The sequence below is a fragment of the Piliocolobus tephrosceles genome, chromosome 19, assembly GCF_002776525.5.
Source record: "Piliocolobus tephrosceles isolate RC106 chromosome 19, ASM277652v3, whole genome shotgun sequence".
NCBI classification, from domain to species: Eukaryota; Metazoa; Chordata; class Mammalia; order Primates; family Cercopithecidae; genus Piliocolobus; species Piliocolobus tephrosceles.
The window spans coordinates 41,455,441-41,470,879 of record NC_045452.1 but is presented as its reverse complement, the minus strand read 5'-3'; the positions used below and the strand labels follow the sequence as shown (position 1 = coordinate 41,470,879).

The following is a 15,439-nucleotide window of genomic DNA, read 5'->3' as shown; positions in this document are numbered from 1 at the left end:
TTGCGACTGGCATCGCTGAGCCCTCACCCTGTGGGATCTGACGCTGCCTGCAGGTGGACAGTGTCAGAGCTGAACTGAATGAGGGAACACACAGCTGGTGTCCACTGGAGACCAGCAGCCCTCTGGAGTCACGGAAGTGTTACCTGTTGTAAGAGTATAGTACGAGATGCTGAGTTCGTTTCTTCCTAGATCCTTATGTATAGAAATTCAACTGTTTTTTTTTTGTGTTGATCTTGTACTCTACAACGTATCTGAATTTGTTTATTGGCTCTCGTAGTATTTTTGTGGATTCTTTGGGATTTTATCTATATAAGATCATGTTATCTCTGAATAGAACTAGCTTTACTTCTTTCCAGTTGGAATACTTTGTTTCTTTCTTTTCTTTTTTTTTTTTTTTTTACTTAATTGCTCGGGAGGGAATTGTGTCTTGACCCATTCTCTACCTGCAGTCTAGGAGGGATTGACCCCATCTCCCTGCTTGGCTTAAGCGAGTCCATAGACCCCATCTGCTTGTCCCCAGTGTTTGGGTTGGAAATGGCATATGACCTCCTTAAGGACAATGAGGTGCAAATAAATATAACTTTAGCTTCTAGGAAGGAAGCTTCTCTTTTCTGCAGAAGCTTCTGGAAGAGATCCTGACTCTTCTGCTTGTGAGAAGTTGGGGCCTGGAATGTGGGGGACACTTCTGCTACCATGAAAGAAGTAATCTAAGGATGAGGGTGATGCAGAAGGAAGGGAGAGCAGCAGACCTGGAGAAAAGGAGCTGGGGCCGGGGGTCATCTCAGGGCCTAGGAACCAGCAGCCTCAGAAGTCCTCTCCCTCTGGGTTTTTGGTTGGATGAGCTAAGACATCCTCATTTTTTTTTCTTTTTTCATAAGTCAGTTTGGGTTCTCTGACCTTCCTTTTTACTTTAAAATGTTAAAAGTTCAAGATACATGGTATATCCTTATTCTTAGCTTAGTATAAACTTATCAGCTATGGTTGTTTTCCTTGGACTTTTTACCTAATCAAAAAGAAAATAAATACACATGTAAGGAGATGGTAGGTTTCTCTCTCTCTCTCCCCCCCCCCCCTCTCTTTCCCCCCCTTCCCTTCCCTTCCCTCCCCTTCCCTTCCCTTCCTTTCTCTTTCTTTCTTCTCTCTCTCTTTGTTTGAAATAGGATCTGGCTAAGTGGCTAAGGCAGGAGTACAGTGGTACCATCATAGCTTACTGCAGAGTCGAACTCCTGGGCTAAAGTGGTCCTCCTGTCTCAGCCTCCCAAATAGCTGGGACTACAGGTGCATGCTGCTGTGCCCTGTTAATTATTTTACTTTTTGTAGAGCCAGAGTCTCACTACATTGTCCAGGCTAGATTTTTCTTTTAAGTGTGGTAAATGCTATAAAAATTGCCTTTTTACATTATTCTCAGAACATTTTTAACGAGCAATAATATTCATTATTGAATGCAAAGTGAGAGAAAGAAAACAACGGGGGAGAAGAATTGAGGGGAGGGGGGACAGGTAAGATAGCGCGAGGGAAAGAGGAGCGGTGGAAATGGAGCAGGGGCAGGAGGAAGAGGGATGGGACCTGAACCATCTAATGTCTGCCTCCCTAGGGCTGTGGCCGATAGGCCCAGGGGCTGCCCGCTGGAGCTAGGGAAGTGGGTTGTTGCTCCATCAGCTTTCCTGGGTGGTGCCATTACTGGGAGGCTCCTATCTCCAGGTAGACTGTCCTGCAGCTTCCCTTGGCTGGGCTGCCCCTGTCCCCTCCCCCTCCCTCTTCCAGTCCTGTTTCTTTCCAGGAGCTGGCTCCTTGGCGCTCATCCATCCTCCTTCCTGGGGCTCCAGGCTTCCTTTTCTCAGGCACAGGATTTGTCTCTCAGCTTCAGAAATGAGGGAGTGTCTCAGAGCAGCACTTTTCCTGGCCCATTGGCTGGACTCACTTGTGTCTGTGTGGGGTCCAACTCACTCATCACACACCTGTTGTGGATAGGACACAACACAGGAACACAGGGATGAGGCAGAAATGAGGACACAGGCACCGATGTGCATAACCAGCATTTCGAGGTGTGTTCAGAGTTAGAGGCAGACAGGGAAGGGAGGGCTTCTCTAGGCAGGACTGAGGCAGGGAAGTCTTCACAAAAGATGGGCTGGGCTTTGAAGGATGGGTAGGAGTTGATCAGGCAAATCAGTGGAGGAAAGAAGGGGAAGGGGCTCTCACTGGGGCTCATCCTGGCTGCACATTGGAGACACCTGGAGGGCCTTGGGAGAGAAGACGGCCAAAGAGCAGGGAGAGCTGATGCCGTTCCCTTAGGGTTTACCTGTTCGCTTCCAGGCTCTGACTTTCAGCCCTGGGGTTTCCCTTAGTGATGACAGCATATCCCAACCATGTGAAGTCTAACTGCCCTCTAGCCAGTGAAAACGGGCTATTCTGGAGTGTGGGGCCAGGGAAGAACCTTCTGATCCCTGAAATATGCCCCAGGTATGGTTTGTGGAACTCAACGACATCTCTCTCACCTTCAACCCAACCTGTCCCCAATGTCAGCTCTCAGCTGAGTTACTGCAGCAAACTTTTCCCCAGCTACTGGCTGCTATCTGCACACAGTATGACCAACTTATCTCTGTTTGCCCGGGACTTACCCACATTCAGCATTGAATGTCCCACATCCCGGAAATCCCTCAGTCCCAAGCAAACCAGGACAGTTGGTCATCTATAGCTCACACGCCAACCACAGCCATGCTTTCAAAATGCATGTAACGTCATGCCATTCCTTGCTGGACACCGTTTAGGGCTCCCCTCTCAGAGCAAAAGCCACATGAAGCTCTCCCTGGCCTGGTGCCCGTGACCTCACTCCTCTCCTCTCTGCCCACTCCCCTTCTCACCCACTGTGCTCTGCCCACTCAGGCCTCCTTGATGCTTCTCAAAGCTGCCTTTCACCACAGGGCCTTTGCACGCAGGTCCTCTCTGCTTGGAACACTCTCTCCCTGATACCCACAGAGCTCACACCTCCTCTCACCCAGGTTGGATCTAGTATTAGCTCTGCAGGGACAGCTTCCCTGACCCTCCTATACCCCCCTATACCCCTCTTAGGTCACCCCTCCAGAGCCCTGATTCCTTTCCTTTCTGCACATCTCACCCCGACAGGCTTACTTTCTGGTTTAGTCTTTCTCTGCTCACTTGGATGTAAGCTTGGTTTACTCGTGCTGTGTCCTGACTACCTAGAACACAGCAGGGCGCACAGCATGAGGGCAATAAACGACGAATGAATGAATGAATGAATGATGAATGAATGAATGAATGATGAATGAATGAATGAATGAATGAATGGATGAAAGAAATCTGGACAAGTTACTTACTTAGGGTGGCTAACGAGAGGCAAGGGCTGCTCTTCCCAGGCAGCCCACCCTGTACCGCCCTTGTCCCCAGCCTTCCAGGTGGACTCACGCAGGCCTGCTCGGAGCTCCCTTGCTGCTCCGGGTTTGACTCAGTCGACACCCTTCGCGCCACTTTCTAAGTGTCTCCCTTGCGCTGGGCCCTTGAGCCTTGAGCTTTCTTTTATTTAATGTGATATTCCCAGCGTCTGGCAATATAGCAGGGGCTCCGTTTTGAACTACTGGCCTGTGCAAAACCAAAAGTCTTTCCTTTTGGGATCTGGAGTTAATACGATGGCTGCATCTCAGAGATATAAAGGCCACACAGATGAGACCTCGGAGAGGAAGGAATAAAGTTGGACGGGATTTTTCCGCGAGTGGCTGCATTGGCTTTAAGAAATTGCGCCGGGCTGTGCAGCCGATGCACCGCTAGGTGGCGTTCGCGCTCGCTGTGTCTTTCAGGGCTGCAGGTACGGGGCGGGTTTCTGGTGGCGCTGACCGCGCTGGGGACGAGCACCACTGTCATCGCGGGGACCCTCGGGCTGCGCCTCTGCCCCTCGATCCCCAGCACCTCCGGGAGGGACTGCTGTGATGACACCCAGTCCCTGGGCGCCGCCGCATGGTCCTGCCCTGAGCGGAATTCTCCGGCCCCAGGACAGGCCGTGTGGCCAGAAGGGGGCTGACCTCCTGATTCGGACTCCGCAGGCAGTCACTAGGGGCTTTTGCTGCTCCTGGAAGCAATTTCAAACCAGCAAGCAGGCTCTTACAGACTCTTTATACCAAAAGGAGAATTTGAGGTCCACCCCTAAACAGTCCATCACTGTTATCTTGACTCCCACGTTCCTACGCTAGAGTTACCTTAAGGGCAAGCCAGCTCCCTGCCCCCAACCCAAGTCAATAATAGTATGGGTGGTGCACCGACCCTGCTGATGCGCCTGCCAGCTTCTCTGTGGCTTGGCCCCTCTGTCCTCATGTGAGCTCTAGACCAGCAGCGCCTGCACCCTTGCCAGCAGGTTGCAAATGCAGAACCCAGAGCCCCTGAATCAGAGCCTGCATTTTAACAGGGTCTGTGGGAGATTAGTGGGCCCCACAGAACTGCAGGAACGCTGGCGGAGGACAGGGCTGAGTGCAGAAAGGGAGGTGGGCAGGCCTATGGCGTAGGGACTGACCTTTGGCACAGGGCAGGTCTGACTGCAGAAAGGGAGGTGGGCAAGTCCGTGGCTTGGGGACTGACCTTTGGGTCAGCGGCGGAGAGGGAGGGTACAGGGGTCCTTTCTCCAGGAGGTGGTCCTGGCATGGGCCAGGTGTGAATCCCTTGACCTCCAGAAGCACATGGTCGGGCAGGCCAGGCAGGCACGAAGCTCCATCTATTAATGCAGGAGGGAGGCCCTGCACTTTGCTCACCATTGAACCCTGCCACCAGCCAACACCAGGCACCTGATGGATCTGTGTTGGATGAAGCAATGAAGTAGACAGCCCAGTCCCCTGTGGAAGGGACAGCAGGGAGTGCTGAGGCCTGTGGGTGTGTGTACGAGGTGCATGGCAGCTGGCATTGGCCTGGGGGCTGTGCTCAAATACAAACTCCATCCACTTCTGGCTGTGCTCAGGGCCAGCTTGGGGAGGTAGCAAGTGGATGAGCAAAACCAGGGGAAAGCAAGGCACCAGCCAGAGCTGTGTTCTCAGCAGGGCTGTGTTGGCTCAAGTGGGGACAGCAGTCATGTCTGGAGACATTTTTGATGGTCCAACTAGAGGGAGTGCTACTGGCATTTGGAGGTAGAGGCCAGGAACGCTGCACACAGCTTGCAAGGCACATGACGGCCCCTGCAACAGAGAATGATTTGGCTCCAAATGCCAGTAGTGCTGAGGTTGAGAGGTTGAGGAACCGCGAGAGAAAGCAGCAGGCTCTGCAGGCACTGGTGGAGATTTCTAGTCCCGATAGTTCTATGTCCCCTTCCCCACCTCCGCCAGTCCACACTGGGACCTGAGATCTTATTTGGAGTGACTGCAATGCTGGCCCCCCTTGACCGTAGGAAGAGGGTTCCTGGCCAGGCTGACGTTACACTCAGGGGTCTAACTGTCCAGTGGCAGAAATCGATAATTGGTTTCAGTTCTTCTCCCCAGGTGCCTCGATGGCAGCAGTGCCCACCACTCTGCTGGCCTTGGACTATTGCCTCTGACTGCAGGACTGGTCCTCCTGTGGCTTAAGACAAGCTCTAGCCAGTCTGCTGCAGTGTGACAGCCTGGGGGTGGGGAGGGAGAGGACTCCGGTAAACACAGCCCGGGAGATGGCTTTTCCATGGCAACAGCTCATTTCCTGGTAGGCAGCCCTCACCTGCTTTGATCCTGCCACACGTGTGCAGCTCCCGGTGTCCCACCCAGAGATCAACTTGGCCAAAATAATTTATTTTCATTTTTTTGGTGAAAAACAATAAAAACAACTCCAAATAGCCCTACTTTGCCTGGAGTACCAAATCCTTGGGTTTGCAGAAATACTAATGAGTGCTTTTATTTGACCTTTCCTTTCTTCTCCTTTCCCATCCTTTCTTCCTCCTCCCCTTTTGTTGTTGTTTGTATTTAAAATTTATGCTTTACCTTTCATATGAGTTCATCCTGATTGGACTCTTTTCCATAACATTTTTCTTTAGCAAATTTCTTCAAAGTATGTGTTAAAATTATTTTTGTTTGACTATTGCATAAGCTCCAAGAGATCAGAAGCTGTTTCTCTCCATCCATTCATCCATTCTTCCATCCATCCATCCATCCATCCACTCCCTCACCCATATATCCACCCACACCAAACCATTTGTCCATCCATTCATCCATCCATCTATCCATCCATCCATCCACCCACCCAGTCATTTCAGTCATCCATCAACTCACTCAGCCACCCATTCACCAACCCACTCATCAATGCACCCTTCCATTCACTCATTCATATAGCCAGCCAACAATCCATTCATCCATCCATTAATTCATTCATTGGCAAAGGCAAGCATTTGGAATTTCTGCTCCTTGCCTAGCCCTGCAAAAGTTCTTACAGTCACAGAGCTATTTCTCTAGTGGAAGGCTAGAAATTCACAAAACAAAGTGTTAAATGCATTTGAATGTTATGCACAAAATTCCCATGGGGCCAAACAGATGCTGGCTAACTTGGGGGTAGGGGTGGTGTCAGAGAAGATCTCAGAGAGGATGGGGCTTATTAGGAGAGCCTTTAAGGATAAAGCAGGGCAGTGGGGTCAGTAATTATCTAGAGGTGACAGCTAGTGAGTGATTCACTGGGCTGCTTAAGTAAAGATGGGGGCATGAGATGATGCTGGACAGGTAAGGTAGGTCTACATTATAAAAGGACTTCAGTGATGTCCAAGGAATTTGCATGTTATCCTATAATCCTGTAGACAATGGGAGTTATCCACGAATGCTACCATCGGTGCTGTTTTAGAGAGTAACTTCTGGGATTGTATAGAGAGGTGAGGACGCTTTCCTAAGTGTCTTAACTGATTGGTTTGAAAACCTCTTTTCTGGGGTCATAGGCTTCTTGCATAATTCCCAGAAATACTCAGAAAGTCTCCATGATGGGCAGTGGTGCCAGGCCCTGTAGCTATGAGGGAAAGAGCCTGGAGGAGAGCACTAACTGCACTGAGCAATAACCTACTGGTGAATGGGTTGATGAATGGGTGGGTCGGTGGATGGATGGATGAGTGGATAAGTGGACAGATGGATGAGTGAATGGGTGGGTGGATGGATGGATGAGTGGATGAGTGGACAGATGGATGGGTGAATGGACAGGTAGATGAATGAATGGATAGATGGGTGGATAAATAAATGGAAAAGTCTACAGAGCTTTGTACACATGGCTGAGAGACCCACATAAGCTCAGGGAGCACCTGCTGTAGCGGTGAAGCATGTAGTTGTTGCAGCCAGTCTGAGGGGGCCGAATCCCAGCTCTACCGCTTACATGGTTTAAAACACATGCACAAAATATCTAATGCTCCCTCTTCAAGAGATGGAGCCTATGTTCCTTCCCCTTACAGGTTGACTGGATTTAGCAACTCATTTCTTTTAAATGAAGTGGAAGTGACGGTGTGTAACTTTAGAGATTAAGTCTAAAGGGCGCTGTGGGTTTTCTCTTTCTCTCTGGAATTGTTTGCTTTGGGGAAAATTAGCTGTCATGTTGTGAGGACACTCAAGCAACCTACAGAGATGTCCATGTATCAAGGAACTGAAGGCCTCTGTCAACAGCCATATTAGTGTATTATCTTGGAAGTGGATCCTCCAGCCCCAGTCAAGCCTTCAGATGACTGCAGCCCCAGCCAATATCTTGACTGCAACCTCATAAGTACTCACCTAAGTAGCTCCTGAATTCTAGATCTACAGAAACTGTGAGACAGTAAGTGTTGGTTGTTTTCAGCCACTAAGTTTTGGGGTAAATTGTACAGCAAGAGATAACTAATACAAAAGCTATGTGTCTTTGGACAAGTTAATTCACTCTCCTATGCCTCTGTTTCCTTACCCATATAATTAAGGTGGTAATAACAGAATCTACATTATAGAGGAGCAGTAAGGATTTTGTGAGTTAATATGTGTGAAACACAGAACAGGGCTGGCATGCAGTAAATACTCAATGAATGTTCATTATAACTACTGTTACTGATAATTGCATGATCTCAGGCAAACACAGAAAGAACAGGGAAGAAATAGAGTGTTTGCTGAATGAAGGAAAGGTGGAAATCAACACTGGTCTTAACCATTTGCCATGTACTGTCAATCCAAGCTCAGCCCAAAGGTTAGTGTGTTCATTGGCCAGTGAGGTTTGACTGACTTTCACTGAGGGGACCTTCTGTGTGGTAGGGATTGCGCCCAGCCTGGCACTCTGTTTATCTCTCTACATCCTCAGGGCCACCTTTTGTATGAATTGGTGTATCGCATACACTCACCTTTCTAGACATGGTTGTAAGAATCTTCAACATTAACCTGGAAGAGCTTTACCAAACATCTTTGTTATTCAGTTTCGAAACAACTGAGAGTATCCATGGTCACTGGTGCTCAGGGAATCCCTAAGTTAGCAGAAGGGCTAGATACCATTGTGATCATTTTAATTAAAATTCTTATTTGACAGGAGTCAGATATTTGTTTATATATAAATGGCATAAAGCAAATCGTGCCTTTTTTCCTCTCTGATACAAAAGGGAGATTTATAGATCCCACTCATTCTCTCTCAACTGGTTTCCTCTACTGGCTAGGAGTATATATAAATGACAGCTTGTTTTCAATTATTATTTACTCATTTTTTACCTTTTGGAGTGAAAAAAGGTTGTAAAGTTCCATCTCAGTGCAGAAATTCCTGAAAAAGAAAGCCCTCTCAAGACAATTCAGAGTGACGTGCTGGGCAAGACGCAGCATTATGTTTCTCCCCCAGCCCTCCCCAAGACTGAGCCAGTATCCAAGGATGTTCACTCCTCAAGCTCACAGAGCAGTTGACCAGCCAACTCTCGGCTGCACGTGGCTGCTGCCAAATTCCTGGGTATCCACACTACGATGGTTAATTTTATATGTCAGCTTGACTGGGCACGGGGCACCCAGACATTTGGTTAAACAACCTTCTGGATACTTCTGTGAGAGTGGTTCTGGATGAGATTAGCATTTGAATCAGTAGACCGATTGCCCTTATTCAATCTGCTGAAGCCCTGAATAGAACAGAAAGGCAAAGTAAAAGAAAATCTGCTCTCTTTGCCTGACTGTACTCCAGCGGGGACATTGGTCTTCTCCTCCCTTTGGACTTGGACTTGGACTCGGACTACATCATGGGTTTCCTGGGTCTTTAGGAAACTGCAGGTCTTGGGACTTCTGAGCCTCATAACTTTTTTTAACTGTGTGAGCCAATGCTCCACATAACTGTGTGAGCCAATGCTTATAATAAATCATATGTATTTGTATCTGTATAGACAGATGTATCTCTCTCTTTTTCTATCTCTCCATCCATTCTATTGGTTATATTTCTCTGGAGAACCCAGACTACATACACACTGTGCAGAATGCAGCCACCATCACCGTGACACCCGCCTGGGGCTTCTTTGACCCATGAACCCAGGATCTGGCTGCTCACCAGGACAGTCCATTCTCTCAAGGGACAACACTCAGTACTTCTGCAGAGGTTCCCATCAAGGACACTGGGCCTGAGGATCATGTTGGTTGTGAATGTCGCTTTTATCTCTAGAGCCGAATGCAAGATTTCTAACTCATCTCAAGGAACCTGTCCACTAGATATCAAAGAATAAAAAGGTTTGGTTCTCACGACCCTAGTCAGAAATAACAATGCCAAGGTGCAGGATTCCTCTTTTCTCTCCAAATTTCTTCAGGGGCTGAAAATTCTTGTGCTTTGCCTTGCTTGGCATTTGCCAATTGATGCCGACAACTTGAAACTCTCAAATTAGGGGAGGAATTCCCAAGGTGTAGGCAGGGATAATGAAAGATGATCTAGAAATAGCCATGGTAATCTGATAACTTGCCAAGCTCTTCTGATGTGCTCTTCTCTTTTTCTTCTGTGGACAGCTCTCATGTTGGTTTCGGTCTAAAAGAAGACTGACAGGTGCCTCTTGGGGAATTTAACACTGGCTGTCACATTGTCCTGAGCCGAACATAAACCTGTAATTTAATCAAGTGCTTCTGACAGGTGTATGCACATGCTTGTTGGTTTCACTTGGAACTGTCTTGAGGGTGTTGCTTCTTAGAAATTTCTGTACTGAGTCAGATTCTTCATAACTTTTCTTTCACGCTAAAAGGTAAAACATGAGTGACTTTAAAAATCTTTCTGTTCATTCAACTTTTTGTCTCTGAGTACACATGTGGCTGCTGAAATTTTCTAGTGACTCGGCCAGAAAGAGAGTGGAAGAGAGCAAGAGAAGAGGAGAAGAAGAGGGAGCGATCCAAACCACATTTCCTAGAAGGTCATACCTCTGAGTAGTAACCTTGGTTCAGTGAGACCACTCACCCATGGAGCTCCTGTGCAATTTGAGGTCAGGGTGTGTGATGCTGGTCTCAGTTGGTTGTTGAGTGGGATGAACACCAGCTGCCCTATTTCTTCATTAAGGGGCAAGAAGTCTGTCTTGTGCATACACAGGGACTGGCCTTGGCCCATCACATTACTGTCCTGTTGCTTCTTTCATTCCACAAATGTTATTTGTTCAGGTGGTCACCAGGGAGACAACAGAAGGGGAGGGGTGATTCACAAGGAGGGTGGATTAGTTTCCTGCAGCTGCAGTAACAAATTACCACAAACTTGGAGGCTTAGAACAATCAAAAATCATTCCTTTCCAGTTCTCGAGGCCAGAAGTCTGAAACCAAGGTGTCCCCAGGGTTGTGCATGCTATGAAGGCTCTAGAGGAAGGTCTTTTCTTGCTTCTTCTGGCTTCTCAGTGAGTAGTGTTATTAGCACATAGTCTGGTCATTTGGAACAAAATGCAAGCTGACTGCCCAGCCGAGCCAGCGGGGTCAAAGAGCTCAGTCTAAAAATTAAACTATTGAAAGCACTACAAGAAAATAAGGGAGCATTATTTTATGTTTGTTTTATAGGAATAGAGGAGGCCTTTCGAAGTGTAACGTGGTGGCCCCAGGCATTCCTTTGCTGGTGGCCGCATCACTCCAGTCTCTGCCTCCATCTTCACGTAGCCTTCTCTGTGTGTCTCTCCTCCGTGTGTCTCTTATAAGGGCATTTGTCATTGGATTTAGGGGCCACCTGGATAATCCAGGATGATCTCATCTTGAGACCCCCTAACCTAATTATATCCTCATAGGAAAAAGACCCTTTTTCCTATAAGGCCCCATTTGTAGGTACTGGGGCCTAGGATGTGGACATATCTTTTTGGTGGTCACCCGTCAAGTCCCTACAGATGGGTTGGTGCCTAAGCAGTGAGCAGAGCGGTCCTCTGTCTGCCCAAGGGTGTTCCTTGGGGTGGAGCCAATTCTGGGTCCTGCTGCTCATCCCTGGGCCATCTGTCCCTGCAGCCTGTGGAGAAGTTCTGCAAACCCAGTGGTCTCCATGAGCGCACGAGTGATGGGGAAGGAAGACAGGGCCGCTTCGGGGAGCAGTGGGCTCAGCCCTGCCAGTCAGTGGGGAACCATGCTCCGGCCAACTCAGAGCTGGAACATTCAAGCCAGCCTTTGTTTTCCTAAGTAAATCCAGCCTGCTTCCATACTGTTTCTCGGTCTCCGACGTCAAGCGAGGGAAGCATTCCTGGAAAAATATGTCCTCTGAATCATATTACCATCCTGATTTACATGATAATTTCTTCAGCTATGTATTCCCAGAGGGAGGAAATTGGCTACAAGACATCACCAAAAATTCACACATAAGCACAAAGCAAGCCTGAAAGACAAATCCTATTTGCAGAAAAAGGAGACAATGTTGCAAACGTGGCTTCCCCCATGACAGAAATGGCCCTGGTTAACAGGCAGAGGCAGCAGGGAAGAAGCCCCGCTTTCTGGAGGGATTTTCCAGGTTCTTGCTTTTTTAAAAACAGCGTTTAAAGAGAGCAGCTTGAATAAATCTTTCCTCAGGGTTTCCTGGAATGATCATCGTGTTCCTCCCTCCTCTCCTCCTCCTTCTAGAAGTCTTCTCTACCCTCTCTTCCTTCTTTAAGCCCACTGGCTTCTTTAGTTTTTATTTGCACATTGCAGATAACACTTCTCCGCTGAGGACCTCTAGGTGCACTGTCTCTTTAAGGGCCAGCATGGTCTGTTTTCCCTGCTTAACGTGTGTGTTTGTTTGTTTGCAGGAAAAGGGTAGGAAAGACCAAAGCCTGGCAGGTAGAAAGGAAGACAGGACAGAAGCCAACCCCAAGTGAGTGAGATGCACAGAGTTTGGTGCCAGGAGCTGGAAGTGGCCCCAGAGAGCTGGGGTCTGGAAATGGGGCCAGGCTTCTTTCTTGGTGTGTCTCAGGGGAAGGAGCAATTATGTGAAGTGGCAGAGGGAGAAAGGATCCCTTCTGCAGGGGGGTGAGCTGGCATCTTGTCATGCCTACTGCACTGAGTGAGTGGGCAGGAGGCCAGGAGTGAATTTGCCTGATGGTCTGAGAGGCACAGTGACCACGTTCGGTGAGCCTGCCCTAAACAGAGGAAAGATGTTCTGTGTCACACCTGCTCCAACAGCAACTGAACTGGTCTCTAGTAATAAACAAGAAATGATCAAACTGCCCTCTAATTGTTGTCTGAGTCTCCTCAGGCTGTCATAATGAAGTATCACAAGCAGGGGGCTTGAATAAGAGAAATGTGTGGTCTCACAGTTCTGGAGGCTGGAAGCCTGAGACCTGGGTGTTGGTAGGGTTAGTTCCTCCTGAGGCTGTGAAGGAAGGTCTGGTCCAGGCCTCTCCCCCAGGTTATGGTAGTTGCTGGCAGTCTTTGGCTTTTGCTGCATCACCCCAGCTTCTGACGTCATCTTCACATGGCCTTCTCCCCGTGCAAGTGTCTGTGTCCAAATTTCACCTCCATTTTTCTTTATGAGGACACCAGGCACATCAGACTACGGTCTGCTCTTCTCCTGTAGGGCCTTATCTAACGTAACTAATTACATCTGCAATGGGCCTGTGTCCCAATAAGGTCATATTCTTAGGTACTAAGGGTTAGGACTTCACCATATGAATTTCGGGGGCCACAATTAAACAATAATTGTGAAGTGTTACATTAGCATAGGAAGGTTAGGGGAACTCAGACTGGTATTTGAAACAGTTACCCTCGCCAAAGGTTAGGAATATCATTTGGAAACCGTTGTTTTCTTTTGCTAAAGTGAGTGGGATGAAATCAGGAAGTACAAAGCTGACGACCACTTTAGTCCGTGCAGGAAAGCCAGATTATTCGGTGAAGAGTGTTAGGACATCGGCTGGTCTTCCAGCAAACAATGCAAGCTGGTGGCCCAGCCGAGTCAGTGGGGTCAAAGATCTCCATCTAAAAATTAAACTGTTGAAAGCAGTAAGAGAAAACAAGGGAGAATGACTTTATGTGAATTTTATAGGAATAGAGAAGGCCTTTCCAAGTATAACGTAAAACTGAGATGGCAGAAAGAAACATCAATAACTTTCACTACATAAAATAAATCTATTTTGCAGGTAAAATACCATTAACAAAAAAATCCATAAGACAAATGACAGACTATGAAAGATATCTGCAAACCATATTACTGACAAGGGAGTCATTTCCTTTATATAAAGCCAGCCTTTACCAATCAACTAGAAAAAAGAAAAAATCAATTAGGAAATGGGCAAAGAGAAGGAAACACCTGTAAATATATTGAAAGATGCCCGACTACACGCTAGACAACATGACTGACACCTGTTTTCACTTATCCTCTTGGCAAAGATCAATGAGTGGTTTCTACCCAGCGCGGATGAAACGGTGGACAAAGGCGCGCCTGTCTCTGGAGGCAGGATTGGAAATCAACACGATCCTTTGTAGCAGGGCAATCTGGCAATATCCTGAAAAGCAAAATGTGCATGTCCTCTTTTATCCCATCAATCTCACTTCTAAGAATCTATCCTGGCCGGGCGCGGTGGTTCACGCCTGTAATCCCAGCACTTCAGGAGGCTGAGGCGGGTGGATCACAAACAAGGTCAGGAGATCGAGACCATCCTGGCGAACACAGTGAAACCCCATCTCTACTAAAAATACAAAAAATTAGCCAGGCGTGGTGATGGGCGCCTGTAGTACCAGCTGCTGGGGAGGCTGAGGCAGGAGAATGGTGTGAACCTGGGAGGTGGAGCTTGCAGTGAGCCAAGATCACGCCATTGCACTCCAGTCTGGGCAACAGAGTGAGACTCTGTCTCAAAAAAAAAAAAAAAAAAAAAAAAAAAAATCTATCCTATGGATATCAGGGGTTTACTGCACTGTTATTTGTAATAAGAAAAAGTAGGAAACTATCTATAGTATTCATTAGAGCACTAGTTATAGAAATGATCATATGTCCATCAAACAAAGTATTATTTTGCAATTTAAAAAGAACGAGTTAATGTGTTAATAAAGATTTGCGGTATATGTTAAATTAATAAAACGCAATTGACCACAGATAAAATCGTTCACTTCCATTTGTGTAACAAAATAGGAATATGTATGAGTACATGTTACAATATACCTGAAGAGGCAGAGGACAGTTCCAGAAAGGCACTTAAGTGACAGCACAGGTTCTATCCAAGCAGAGGGACTGCAGAGCAGAGGATGGGTATGGATGTATTTTTCTTTACTATCCTTTATGCCATTTGAATGTCTTATCCTGTGCAAACATTACTTTTAATGTAAAAACACCCAAATTAAAAAATGAGGAACAGATGATTAATCCGTCTCTGTGGACAAAGAAGGATTTGCTGTGGGCTACTCACATGTGCTCTCTTGATACGCGATTGAGGAGGGGACAGGTGAAATCTAATTTCTTTAGACTGAAGCAGATGGAGGGAGACTCATCACTCCCGTCCACCTGGCTGTGGAGGTGGAGGAGGCTAGCGTCTGGGAAGGAAAGAATGCCTATGATTGGAACAATGTGTGTTGAAGTTGGTGTTTATAGTTTGCAGCCTCCACGCATTCACTCTCCCAAGTGAAGCCTTTTTTTTTTTTTTCCGAGACAGAGTCTCCCTCTGTCACCCAGGCTGGAGTGCAGTGGTGGGATCTCGGCTCACTGCAGTCTCTGCCTTCCGGGTTCAAGTGATTCTCCTGCCTCAGCCTCCCGAGTAGCTGGGATTACAGACACCCGCCATCATGCCCAGCTAATTTTTGTATTTTTGTAGAGATGGGGTTTCAGCATGTTGGCCAGGCTGGTCTTAAACTCCTAACCTCGGGTGATCTGCCCACCTCAGCCTCCCAAAGTGCTGGGATTACAGGCGTGAACCACTGCACCCAGCCTCTGTGTGAAGTCTTAATCGGGACATGAGTGGAGACAGGGACCCGTGCATTTATTTGGTCATGGCCTCAAGTTCACCTGCGGCAGGCGTCAGGACACAGGCTTGACAGGAAGGAAGGTAGGGGCTGAAAAAATGGGGGGTGGGCAGAGGTGGGGTGGGTTGGGACAAAGGCCGGAGTGCACTCTTCTCAGAGGCAGGCAAATTCAGACTTGG

At 47.7% G+C, this 15,439-nt stretch overlaps 1 protein-coding gene across 2 annotated transcripts in view; it reads right to left on the bottom strand.

Annotated features, from left to right (window-relative positions):
- KCNJ6 (potassium inwardly rectifying channel subfamily J member 6) overlaps window positions 1-15,439 on the bottom strand; it is a 308,832-nt gene that overhangs the window by 55,237 nt on the left and 238,156 nt on the right. The gene's annotated exons all lie outside the window — the stretch shown is intronic.